Source organism: Zalophus californianus, chromosome 15, assembly GCF_009762305.2.
Source record: "Zalophus californianus isolate mZalCal1 chromosome 15, mZalCal1.pri.v2, whole genome shotgun sequence".
NCBI lineage: Eukaryota > Metazoa > Chordata > Mammalia > Carnivora > Otariidae > Zalophus > Zalophus californianus.
In genome coordinates this window covers 56,682,222-56,694,782 of record NC_045609.1, presented here as the reverse complement: position 1 = coordinate 56,694,782, position 12,561 = coordinate 56,682,222, and the positions used below count along the sequence as shown (strand labels likewise).

The window sequence follows — 12,561 nt, the reverse complement described above, 5'->3', positions numbered from 1 at the left end:
AGTTTGCATTTCCTCTTTTTAAAAAATTAATATATAATTGGCATACAACATGATGATTATATATATATATATAACCACATAAATTTAGTTCACATAAATGATCACCACGATATCCATCACCACAGTTACAAAATAATATTTTTTCTTGTTTCATTTCCTCTTAAACTGAAATTTGTTTAATATACAATTTTAAAATTTTATAAATTTAAAAATTTAAGGATCCTTAAAATTTTTTTAGTTAATATTTTCTAGTTTTATTGTATTGTGATCAGAGAGTGTTGTCCATAAAATGTTCACCTGATAGAACTTACTGAAGTTTTTCTCATGACCTAATATAGGATACATTTTTAAGAACTTTTTTTAACATATATCCACAAGATCATCAGTTTTAACCTCTTTTAACCCCAACCTGTTGCCTCTGAGACAATCAATTCTACTTTCCCATTCCTTTTTTCTTCCTTGTCCCATCTTTTTGGTTGCATTATTTCTACTTTGTCACAATGTCTTACCCTTGTACTGTGGTCTTCTACCCTCATTTCCTACTTTGTTTTAGTCTTTGATCTGTAATGATCTGTACTAAAATACCATCAGCCCTTTGTGTTTTTTGTATGTATGTACGTATGTATGTATGTACGTAAGTAATCTCTGCAACCCAACGTGGGGCTTAAACTCAGGACCCAGAGATCAAGAGTCACACACATGTTCTACCAACTGAGCCAGTCAGGCACCCCACCATCAGCCGTTTGTTAAAATTTTCCAAGTCATCTGTTGGTTGGATGAAGCTTAACCTCTAAAAGATTCCTCAAAAAAGGTCCTAAATTCCTGAAAAATGTTTGTCTTGATACTTGAAAAAACAGTTTGGCTGCCATGGATCACACTTTTTTTTTCAGTTTCTAGAAAATGCCACTCCATGTTTGCTTTGCTTTATATGCTGCTTTTGAGACGTTTGATGCTCACCTCATTCTTTTGCACTCGCAGGTTATGTCCTTTTGTGTCTGGAGGCCTTCAGAATGTTTTTCTTTATCTTTACAATCTGATAGTTTTGCCAAGATATGTCCCAGAGTTCATCATTTCAGGTTAATTTTCTCAGGTAGTTGGCAGTTCTGTTCGATATGTAGATTTAGGTCTTTGTTATTTCTGAAAATGTTTTCTGAATTATAGTTTTAAATGTCAGTTCTGTTCCATTGCTTTGTTTTCTTCTTCAAAGACTCCAATTATATAAATTATGGTCCTTTGTATTTCTTGTATTTCTACACTTTTCCTTTTCTCTTTCTTTATCTTGTTTTCATTTTCATATTTGTTTTCCTGTCTTCCTTTCCAGCTGGGTTTTTCTTTTCTTTGTTTGTTTTAAGTACGGCACCCAATGCCTTTTTGACTTGGGCAGCGAGCAGTCCTGGAGACAGTTCGCACCCCAAGCAGTGAGAGTGGCCCCAGCGCGCTTTGTGCTGTGCACCCATGTAGCCATCACCCAGGTCCTGTTCCAGCATCCCAGACAACCCTTCATTCCGCTATCCATCAATACTTCCTCCTGTCAGTCAGTCGTCCCCCTTCAAGGGCAACCACTTTTCTGACTTCTGTCCTTTTTAGTCCTGCTCTTGCTTGGTATTCATCTAACGAAATCAGAGTATGTAAACTTCTGTGTCTGGCTTCATTTATTCAATATTATGTATATGAGGTTCCATGTATGTATCTACAGTGTTTTATTTTATTGCTGACAACAAATATACCCTGAACACCTGTTACGTGCTGGGCTTTATAACAACAACAATCTCGAACAACGGCTGCAGCTAATTGTGTGCTCTTTCTGAGGCCCAGCCTGGGTGGCATTCTCTACACAGGAAAATATAGAACCAGACACTGGGAATGCTTTTTATCATCACCCTGCAGGCTTGCTGAAGCTAGACAAATAGCCACCAGGTTGACGCCTGGGTCAGAGGGGAAACTGTCTTTTAATTATGCATCTTGTAAAACGGTGTTTCAACACTTTTGTCTCAGAATCACCTGCAAGCCTTATTTAAAACACAGTTTGTGGGGAGCACACCAAAGTGTTCAAGCATGATTTGTTCCGGAGGTTTTCATTTTTTTCTTGGGTCTCAGGAAGCATTTCCATGCACTCTACACTCTATACATTAGTCCTTCAGCTGCGTAACTCATAGCTTATTTGGCACTGGGCACCCTGAGGAGCCCCTAGAGGCTGCATGAGTTTTACAGTAACAATTAGGAATGGACTGATTCCAGAAAATATTTAAAGTGAAAGTCCCTCCCAACCCATGAACCAAAATTCTATCCTTTCTAAGAAAAATGAAATGGTTCTTAAAATTGGCTAAGTTTATAAATTTTGGAGAATTATGATTTAGCAGGTGTGAAAAGGACCCCGTCCATAGACAGGGAAACAGGATAGCCGGATGCGGGGGAGGGGGGGTGCATTTTACCAGAACTAGCCCAGCAGTGCACATGCCACCTAGTGGTTACACTGCACCAGAAGGCTCCCTCTTCTGCAAGCCTGTGACCGCAGAGAAGGCGCTGGACAAAAGGGGGTAAAAACCCCTTTGGAATGACCAGGGGCGCCTGGGTGGCTCAGTCGGTTAAGCATCTGTCTTCCACTCAGGCCACGATCTCAGGGTCCTGGGGTGGAGCCTCGAGTCGGACTCCCTGCTCAGCGGGGAACCTGCTTCTCTCTCTGCTCCTCTCCACCTTGTGTGTCCGCGCACGCTCTCTCTAATAAATAAATAAAATCTTAAAAAAAAAAAAAAAACCCCTTTGGAATGACCTATAACAAAATCAGTGGCAACTGCTACACGTTTCTAACCTGTGCGTTTTCTGAGGTCTTGCTTCTCTTCGCTGAGGGATTCCTCTTCTGTATAAGGGCGACCAGGTGAACTTGAGGTTCCCTTTCTGGACAGTGTTTCTTTATGTGGATCAAAATCCCCTCCTAAAGCTTCCCCGGATACTTCCTCTTTCTCGACTTGTAAGTAAAGAAGAAAATAAAACAAAGACTTTATTTTGACGTGAGAATTTTGTTCTTAGTAAATTCATGCTGCCGCAGAGTACTTAGGTAGAAGATTCATTTGGCAGAAGTGTAGGTTGCATAGGGGCTGCATGATGAGGTTCTAAAGCAGCATGCTCAGGAAAAATATGAGAATGTTATTTTTTTTCCCTGCTAATTTTCCCCCTGAATTGTGAAGATTATATTATAGAATATTTGGAAAGGGGAAGAAGGAGCATTGCTCCTGCCACCCAGCACTGTGAGTGCTCTTCTGATTCGTGTTGTTTCACACCTCATTCAGGTGTTATCTTCTGCAGCTGGTGGTAAAATATCATTTGCTTGGAAATGCAGTCAATGAAACAAAAAAAGTAAGGTGTGAAAGTGCAATTGACTGATTACTTAAAATGGTTCCTTTGTCAGAGTGACCAAGAGTGTTCAGTGCCCAACAGCGTTAGATATTAGCAATATTTTCCGTTTTTGCCATCTTATGGGGAATAATGATAATGCTGGTTAAGTGTGTTTTTTGTACTACCTCTGAGGATGAACATTTCATAAGTTAATTGGCTGTTTATAGTTCTTTATCAATTCTTATTCCTATCTTTTGCCCATTTTTCTACTAGCTTTTTTTTTTTAAGATTTTATTTTTTTAAGGAATCTCTACACCCAACGTGGGGCTTGAACTTACAACCCTGAGATCAAGAGTTGCATGCTCTACTGCATAAGCCAGCCAAGCACCCCTCTATTAGCTTTTTATTGATTTCTTTCTTACTAATTTGAAGGAGTTGTTTATATATTAGTGGTATCACTTTGTCATATCTTGCAAGTTTCTCTCTCACTCTATTCATTTCTCTTTTGGCTTTGTTTATGTATTTAAATGTTTATGTGGTTGAATACATCAATTTTCTCTTCATAGAGTCTCAGTTTCCAGTCTTTTTTTAAAAGTCCAAACTTATCTTGAGGTTAAACAAATGTTATCTTTTATTTTTTCCTATTTTAATAAGAAATAGTTCTATTTTTTGTATTAGAGTATTAGTCTCTGTGAGATTTATTGTTGTTTATAGTGTGAGACAAGGTTCTAACTTTATTTTCTTCTGGATGGAGAACCACTCCATCCCCCACCTTTTTCAGAGAGTGTATAAATTACCACAACCTTTTTGGCAAGTAATCTGGTCATAGCTACTTAAATTTAAAATGCACATACCCTTTTAGAAAAAAAATCAATGAAACTAGGAGTTTTTTTTTAAAAAAGGAGACAAATTTACACACTTAGCTAGACTAACAAGACTCAAATAAATAAGAAATGAAAGAAGAGATATTACAACAGATGCTACAGAAATAAAAAAGGAGAGGGGCGCCTGGGTGGCTCAGTCGTTTAAGCATCTGACTTTTTTTTTTTTTAAAGATTTTATTTATTTACTTGACAGAGAGAGACACAGCGAGAGAGGAAACACAAGCAGGGGGAGTGGGAGAGGGAGAAGCAGGCTTCCTGCCCAGAAGGGAGCCCGATGCGGGGCTCGATCCCAGGATCCTCGGATCATGACCCGAGCCGAGGGCAGATGCTTAACGACTGAGCCACCCAGGCGCCCCGCAACTGACTCTTGATTTCAGCTCCCGTGGTGATCTCAGGGTCATGGGGTCAAGCCCTGTGCTCTGCGCAGAGTCTGCTTGTCCCTCTCCCTCTGCTCCTCTCCCCTTCCCCCACCCCCGCCCCTCTCCCCTTCCCCCACCCCCGCCCTGCTCATGCTCTTTCTCGAATAAATAAATTAATTAAATCTTTTTTTAAAAATAAAAAGATGGGGTGCCTGGGTGGCTCATTCAGTTAAGCATCTGCCTTTGGCTCAGGTCATGATCCCAGGGTCCTGGGGTCGAGCCCTACATTGGGCTAACTGCTCAGTGGGGAACCTGCTTCTCCCTCTCCCTCTGTCTGCCACTCCCCCTGCTTGTGCTCTCTCTTTGTCAAATAAATAAATAAAATCTTAAAAATATATAAATAATAAAAAGAATCATAAGAGACGACTATGAACAATTATAAAGCAAATATCCAACAAAGTGGATAGCCTAGAAGCAATGGATAAATTCCTGGAAACATACAAGCCACCAAGACTGAATCATGAAGAAATAGAAAGTCTGAACAAATCTCTCTAGTGTAGAGAGTGAATCAGTATTAAAAAAAAAACCTCCAAATAAAGAAAGCTCAGTACCAGATGGCTTCACTGGTGAATCCTACCAAACATTTAAAGAAGAATTAATGCCAACTTTCAAACTCCTCTAAAAAGTTGAAGAGGGGGACACATTTCCAAACTCATTCTATGAGGCTAGCCTTGCCCTGATACGAAAGCCAGATAAAGACACCACAAGAAAAGAAAACCATAGGCCAATATCACTGATGAATGTAAATGTAAAAATCCCCAACAAAATACTAGCAAACTGAATCTAATAGCACATTAAAAGGATCATACACCATGACTAAGTGAAATTTATCCCTGAAATGCAAGGATGGTTTAACATATGAAAATCAATTAAGTGATGCATCAGATTAATAAGATAAGGGGTAAAAAGCATATGATCATCTCAATAGATGCAGAAAAAGCATTTGACAAAATTCAACATCCTTTCATGATAAGAACTCTCAACATAGGAATAGAAGGAAAGTGCTTTAACATAATAAAGGCCATATATGAAAACTCCACAGCTAACATCATAGTCAACCATGAAAAACTGAAAGCTTTTCTTCAAGATTAAGAACAAGGCAAGGATGCCCACTCCTGACACCTCTTTTTAACATAATACTGAAAGTTCTAGTAGAGCAATTAGGCAAGGAAAAGAAAAGCCATCCGATCATAAAAGACCACAAATAGCGAAATCAACCTTGAGAAAGAAGAACAAAACTGAAGGCATCACATTTTCAGATGCAAAATACATTATAAAACTACAGTAATCAAAATAATATGGTACTGGCATAAAGATAGACATATAGACCAATGGAATAGAATAGAAAGCCCAGAAATAAATCAATGCACATACAATCAATTGATCTTCGACAGGGATGGAAAGAGTACACAATAGGGAAAGACAGTCTCTTCAGCAAATGGTATTGGGAAAGCTAGAGGTCCACATGCAAAAAAATGAAATTAAACGCTTATACCATACACAAACATCAATTCAAAATTAAATGTAAGACCTGAAGCTGCAAAAATCCTGGAAGAAAACATAGGGTAAAGACTTCATGAAATTGGTCCTGGCAATGATTTCATGGATGTGACACCAAAAGCACAGGCAACAAAAGCAAAAATAGACCATGTCATACTGAAAAGCTTCTGCACGGCAAAGGAAACAACCATCTACAGAATGGGAGTAAATATTTGCAAGCCATACATCTGATAAGGGAATAATCTCCAAAATATATAAGGAACTATTACAACTCAATAACAACAACAACAACAACAACAACAGCAAAAACCTAATCACTCATGTAAAAAATGGGCTAAGGACTTGCATAGACATTTCTCAAAAGAAGGCATACAAATGGCCAACAGGTATGTGAAAAAATGCTCACTTCACTAATATCAGGGACATGCAAATCAAAACCATCATAAGAGATCACCTCATACTTGTTAGGATGGCTATTATCAACCCCCCAAAACAAACAAAAAACCCCAAAAGACAACAAGTGTTGGTGAGGATGTAGAGAAATTAGAACCCTTGTACACTATTGTTTCAAATGCAAAATGGTGCAGCTGCTATGGAAAACAGTTATGGAGGTTCCCTAAAAAATTAAAACTAGAACTATCTTATGATTCAGCAATCCCACTACTGAGTATTTATCCAAAAGAATTAAAATCAGGATCTTGGGACGCCAGGGTGATTCAGTCGGTTGGGTATCTGCCTTCGGCTCGGGTCAGGATTCCGGGGTGCTGGGATTGAGTACTGCATGGGAGCCTGCTTCTCCCTCTCCTCTCTGCTTGTGCTCTCTTTCACTATCTCTGTCTCTCTCTCTCAAATAAATAAGTAAAATCTTTAAAAATATATAAACAAAATAAAATCAGGATCTTGAAGGGCTCATGTTCTTTGCAGCACTATTCATAGTAGCCAAGATTAGAAACAGTCTAAATATCCATCAGTGGATGAATGGATAAGGAAAATGTGGTATGTACATACAATGGAATATTATTCAGCCTTAAGAAAGAAGGATATCCTGACATATGCAATAACACTGATGAATCTTCAGGACAATGTGCTAAATGAAATAAGGCAGTCACAGAAAGACAAATACTATATGATTTCACTTATATGAGATATCTAAAATAATCAAACTCATAGAAGTAAAAAATAGAATGGTGGTTGTCAGAGTCCTTTGTAGGGAAAATGGGATGGTACTAGTCAACAGGCAACAAGTTTCAGTTACGTAAGATGAATAAGTTCTGGAGATCTACTGTACATCTTTGTACCTCTATTCAACAGTACCATATTGCACACTTAAAAATATGTTAAGAAGGTAGATCTCATGTTAAGTGTTCTTACTGCAATAAAATTAAAAATAAGTAAATAAAATGGACATACCCTTTAATGTCCATCACCCATTTACCCCACGCCCCCGCCCCCCCTTCCCTCCAACAGCCCTCAGTTTGTTTCCTATGATTGAGAGTCTCTTACGGTTTGTCAAGACACTACATTTTAAAAAGCAAGGTGCACCATGAGAGACGATGGACTCAGAGAAACAACAGGAGGGTTCTAGAGGGGAGGGGGGTGGGGGGATGGGTTAGCCTGGGGATGGGTATTAAGGAGGGCACGTTCTGCGTGGAGCACTGGGTGTGATGCACAAACAATGAATCATGGAACACTACATCAAGAACTAATGATGTCATGTATGGTGATTAACATAACATAATAAAATTAAATTAAAAAATAAAAAGCAAGGTGCAAAAGTGCATGTTTTCTATGAAGTCGTTTTGGGGTGTGTGTGTGCATTTGTGTATGATCGTCTAATTTCTGGGAGGATACAAAAGGCAACGAAGAATAGGGATCCCTGAGAAACAGGAAACTAATGAGGTGAGCACTACCCGTGTCTCGCTTATAGCTTTGAGAGTCTCCAGACTGTGGCGCAGGGAGAACACAAGTGGAGCCCAGCAAGCTCTCTGAGTTAAGGAGACAAAACTGAGAGTCTGGGGGGGACCAAGGCAACTAAGGCCACTGAACAGAGTACTGGAGAGGAAAGGGCTGCAAAGAGAGGGGACCCTGGGCATAGTCAGAGAGGCCCTTTGAACACCAGGTTGGGTGCTGATCAGTGCATACAGGTGAGGAAACTAACTCCCCACCTGAGGCAGGAAAAGAACTCCCTGAAATGATTAGAGGTAGGAGTGCCTGCTGCTTACACCGGCCAGGAATAGTGTCTGTTCCAGGGCCTTGGGTAGTGTACAGAGAAGAGTCTTGCCCTCTAGTGGGAATACTTAGCTCTAGACTGAGCATTGTTCCAGAACTACCTAACAAATCTTTTTTTTAAGATTTTATTTATTTGTCAGAGAGAGAGAGAGTGCACAAGCAGGGGGAGCAGCAGAGGAAGAGGGAGAAGCAGGCTCCCCACTGAGCAGGGAGCCTGATGCGGGGCTCCATCCCAGGACCCTGGGATCATGACCTGAGCTGCAGGCAGACGCTTAACCGACTGAGCCACCCAGGCGTCCCTATGTCTTTAATTTCTTTTCTGCAATGTTTTGTGTTTGCAGAATAAACTTTTGTACTTCTTTTATTATTTATTTATTTGTGTGTGTGTGTGTGTGTGTGTGTGTGTGTGTGTGAGAGAGAGAGAGAGAGAGAGAGAGCGAGCACAAGCAACGGGAGCAGCAGGTAGAGGGAGAAGCCACCCAGGCGTCCCCTTTGTTAATTTTTTAAAAAGAGTTTTATTTATTTAAGTAATCTCTATACGCAATGTGAGGCTCGAAGTCATGACTCCAGAATCAAGAGTCCCATGCTTTTCCGACTGACTTTTAATTTTTTTCTTAACTATTTCTTGGGTGTTATAAGCAGCTAATGAATCACTGAATACTACATCAAAAACAAATGATGTACTATATGTTGGCTAATTGAATTTTTTTAAAAAGTATTTTTTCTATGGTTTATTTTTCCATTCAATTTTTCAAATTGACATAGACATGAATATTTTGATGGTTTTTGGATTTTTTTTTGCCTTATTTAATTTCCACCTTTCCTCCAAAGTTACACAAATAGTCCCCTGAATTTTCTTCTACCAGATTTTATAAAAATACTTTGTATCTTTGGTACATTAGGAATTCATTTCTGTACAGAGCATGAAGTAAGGAGTCTAGTTTTGTTTTCTTTCAGATGAAGAAGTCGATTATGCCAGCCATGATAATCATACTTTCCCTACTGAATTAAAATACCAGTTTTGTTACTAAGTTTGGGATATATATTTAGATTTGTTTTTTATGTTGCTATGCCATTCATTCATTGACTTGGGGGGATCTACTAGGGGAAAGTAGACTAAATCATTCAGGAGTCTGTATGGAAGAAACAAAGTCTGAGAAAACAGAGAAAGGCCAAGAAATTCATGAAAAAAATCATGAGTAGAGATACACTAGATGCTAAAAATTTCTATTAAGCTGTTCTAATCAAAAGGAATAGATGAATAGATACAAATTGAATTTGAAAACTTTCTTCAGTCATGTTCCACCCCTCTAATATAACAGCAAGTTTATTTTCTACTTTTAAAAAAATTTTTATTTATTTACTTATTTGAGAGAAAGCACAAAAGTAGGGAGAGGAACAGAGGGGGAGGGAGATAAGAATCTCAAGCAGGCTCCACGCTGAGCATGGAGCCCAGGGCAGGGCTCAATCACACAACCCTGAGATCATGACCTGAGCTGGAATCAAGAGTCAGCGCTCAACCAGCCGAGCCATGGTGCCCCTTATCTTCTACTTTTTATCTTTATAACACAAAAGTCAGCTTTTTTGGAAATCCCCAATTTACCAGTTTTCCAGGCACACTTGTTTTTATTCTCTGTCTCTTCCTAGCTCCCTCCTGCACTTCTGCCTCATGGTTGTTCCTAGAACATTTTCACGGGCCATTTCTTCTCTGGAAGTCTCCAGCCTCCCACCCTTTTGCCCACCTTTCTCTCTCTGACCTCAGTGCTCATCTCCACCAGCTTCTGCCCAGTGCTCTCTCTTCCCCTTTCACTTGCCCTACAACTTTAAAACTTTGTCTTTCCTATTTTTTTTTAGCTTTTTAAAAATTATTATTAACATATAATGTATTATTTGTTTCAGGGGTACGGGTCTGTGATTCATCAGTCTCACACAATACACAGTACTCCCCACAACACACACCCTCCCCAACGTCCATCACCCAACCACCACATCTCTCCCACCTCCCTGTCCACTCCGACAACCCTCAGTTTGTGTCCTGAGATTAGGAGTCTCTTATGGTTTGTCTCCCTCTCTGGTTTAACCTTGTTTCATGTTTTCCTCTCTTCCCCTATGATCCTCTGCCTTGTTTTCTCAAATTCCACATATCAGTGAGATCATATGATAGTTGTCTTTCTCTGATTGACTTATTTCGCTTAGCGTAGTACCCTCTAGCTCTATCCACGTCATTGCAAATGGCAAAATTTCATTTTTTTCCTTTTTTTTAAAGATTTTATTTATTTATTTGAGAGAGAGAATGAGATAGAGAGAGCATGAGAGGGGGTAGGGTCAGAGGGAGAAGCAGACACCCTGCTGAGCAGGGAGCCCGATGTGGGACTCGATCCCCGGAGCCTGGGATCATGACCTGAGCCGAAGGCAGTCACTTAACCAACTGAGCCACCCAGGTGCCCAAGATTTCATTTTTTTTTTTGAAGATTTTTTAATTTATTCGTTCAAGACACAGAGATAGAGAGAGAGAGAGAATATGATCAGGGGGAGAAGCAGAGGGAGGGGGAGAAGCAGGTCCCCTGCTGAGCAGGGAGCCCGATGCAGGGCTCGATCCCAGGACCCTGGGATCATGACCTGAGCCGAAGGCAGATGCTTAACCATCTGAGCCACCCAGGCGCCCCAAGATTTCATTTTTTTTGATGGCTGCATAATATTCAATTGTGTATTATACCACATCTTTACCATTCATCTGTTGATGGACATTTGGGCTCTTTCCATAGTTTGGCTATTGTGGACATTGCTGCCATAAACATTGGGGTGCAAGTGCCCCTTCAGATCACTGCATTTGTATCTTTGGGGTAAATACCCAGTAGTGCAATTGCTGGGTCGTAGGGTAGCTCTATTTTCAACTTTTTGAGGAACCTCCATACTGTTTTCCAGAGGGGCTGCACCAGCTTCCATTCCCACCAACAGTGTAGGAGGGTTCCCCCGCAGCCCGCCTTCTCCCACCACCGCCTTCTGCAGGCCATTTCCACCGAGGAAAAGGGATCGTATTATATGTCCGCTATCCAGAACCTCCACTCTTTCGACCGCTTTGCTGATGCAAGTTAGGGTGATGATCTGCTTCTTGCTGGCGCTGAGGATTATATGCATATAAGAATTCAACAGAGAAACGGCAGGAAGACCCTTACTACTGTCCAAGGGATTGCTGATAATTACGATAAAAAGAAACTAGTGAAGGCGTTTAAGAAGAAATTTGCCTGCAATGGTACTGTAATTGAGCATCCAGAATATGGAGAAGTAATTCAGCTACAGGCTGACCAGCCCAGGAACGTATGCCAGTTCCTGGTAGAGATTGGACTGGCTAAGGACGACCAGCTGAAGGTTCATGGGTTTTAAGTGCTTTTGGCTCACTGAAGCTTAAGTGAGGATTTCCTTGCGATGAGTAGTATTTCCCTTCTGTCCCTTGTCACAAGTTTAAAAACCTCACAGCTTGTATAATGTAACCTTTTGGGGTCTGCTTTTAACTTGGACTAGTGTAACTCCTTCATGCAATAAACTGAAAGGAGCCATGCTGTCTAGTCTGGAAGTCCCTCATTTAAACAGAGATCAAGCAGTAGGCGCCTGGCAGTGTCCGGCCTGAAACCAAGCAGTAATGTGATGTTTCGGTCCAGCCCAGAGCCCCAAGATCACAGATGGCTACGTCTGGCCAGAAGCTCCTCGGCTCTCCCTCTTCAGAGTTCCCTGCCCTAAGAGAATGTCACCACCTAAACAGCCCACGGTGAAGCTGAGAGGTCAGGATGGGGTAAGGCAACCGCAGCTGTGCTGCTACAGGGAGTCATTGGTAGTCCAAGAAAGATCCCTGGTGTCTCCAAACTGACCAGGTGGGCAGAGCTTCGAGTGGCCACCTTCCCTCTAGTGAGGTGTGATAGGACATCTGACTTGCCACCAAGGTCTTTTTGACCAGACCTATCCTAGCTAATCGATGTCCAAACACCAGAATGTGAGGCCAACCTTCATAGGAGTTAAACTTTTGACAAGGGAACAAACTTGACACTAATGTGTCAGTCACGTAGTTATAGCTGTAGAGCTTGCAGCCTCCTGCAATGCCCAGTGCCATGTGAAGTAGCAGACTGGTTAGGGTTTATTTTTTCCTTCAGTTTTAATGTTATGTAATGTATTTAAACCCTTATTTAAATTAAAACTTCCTT

General features: G+C 40.6%; 1 pseudogene; it reads left to right on the top strand.

Moving 5' to 3' along the window:
• Positions 1–11,407: 11,407 nt before the first annotated feature.
• LOC113923624 lies at positions 11,408–12,141 on the top strand (annotated as a pseudogene).
• The last annotated feature ends 420 nt before the right edge of the window (positions 12,142–12,561 follow it).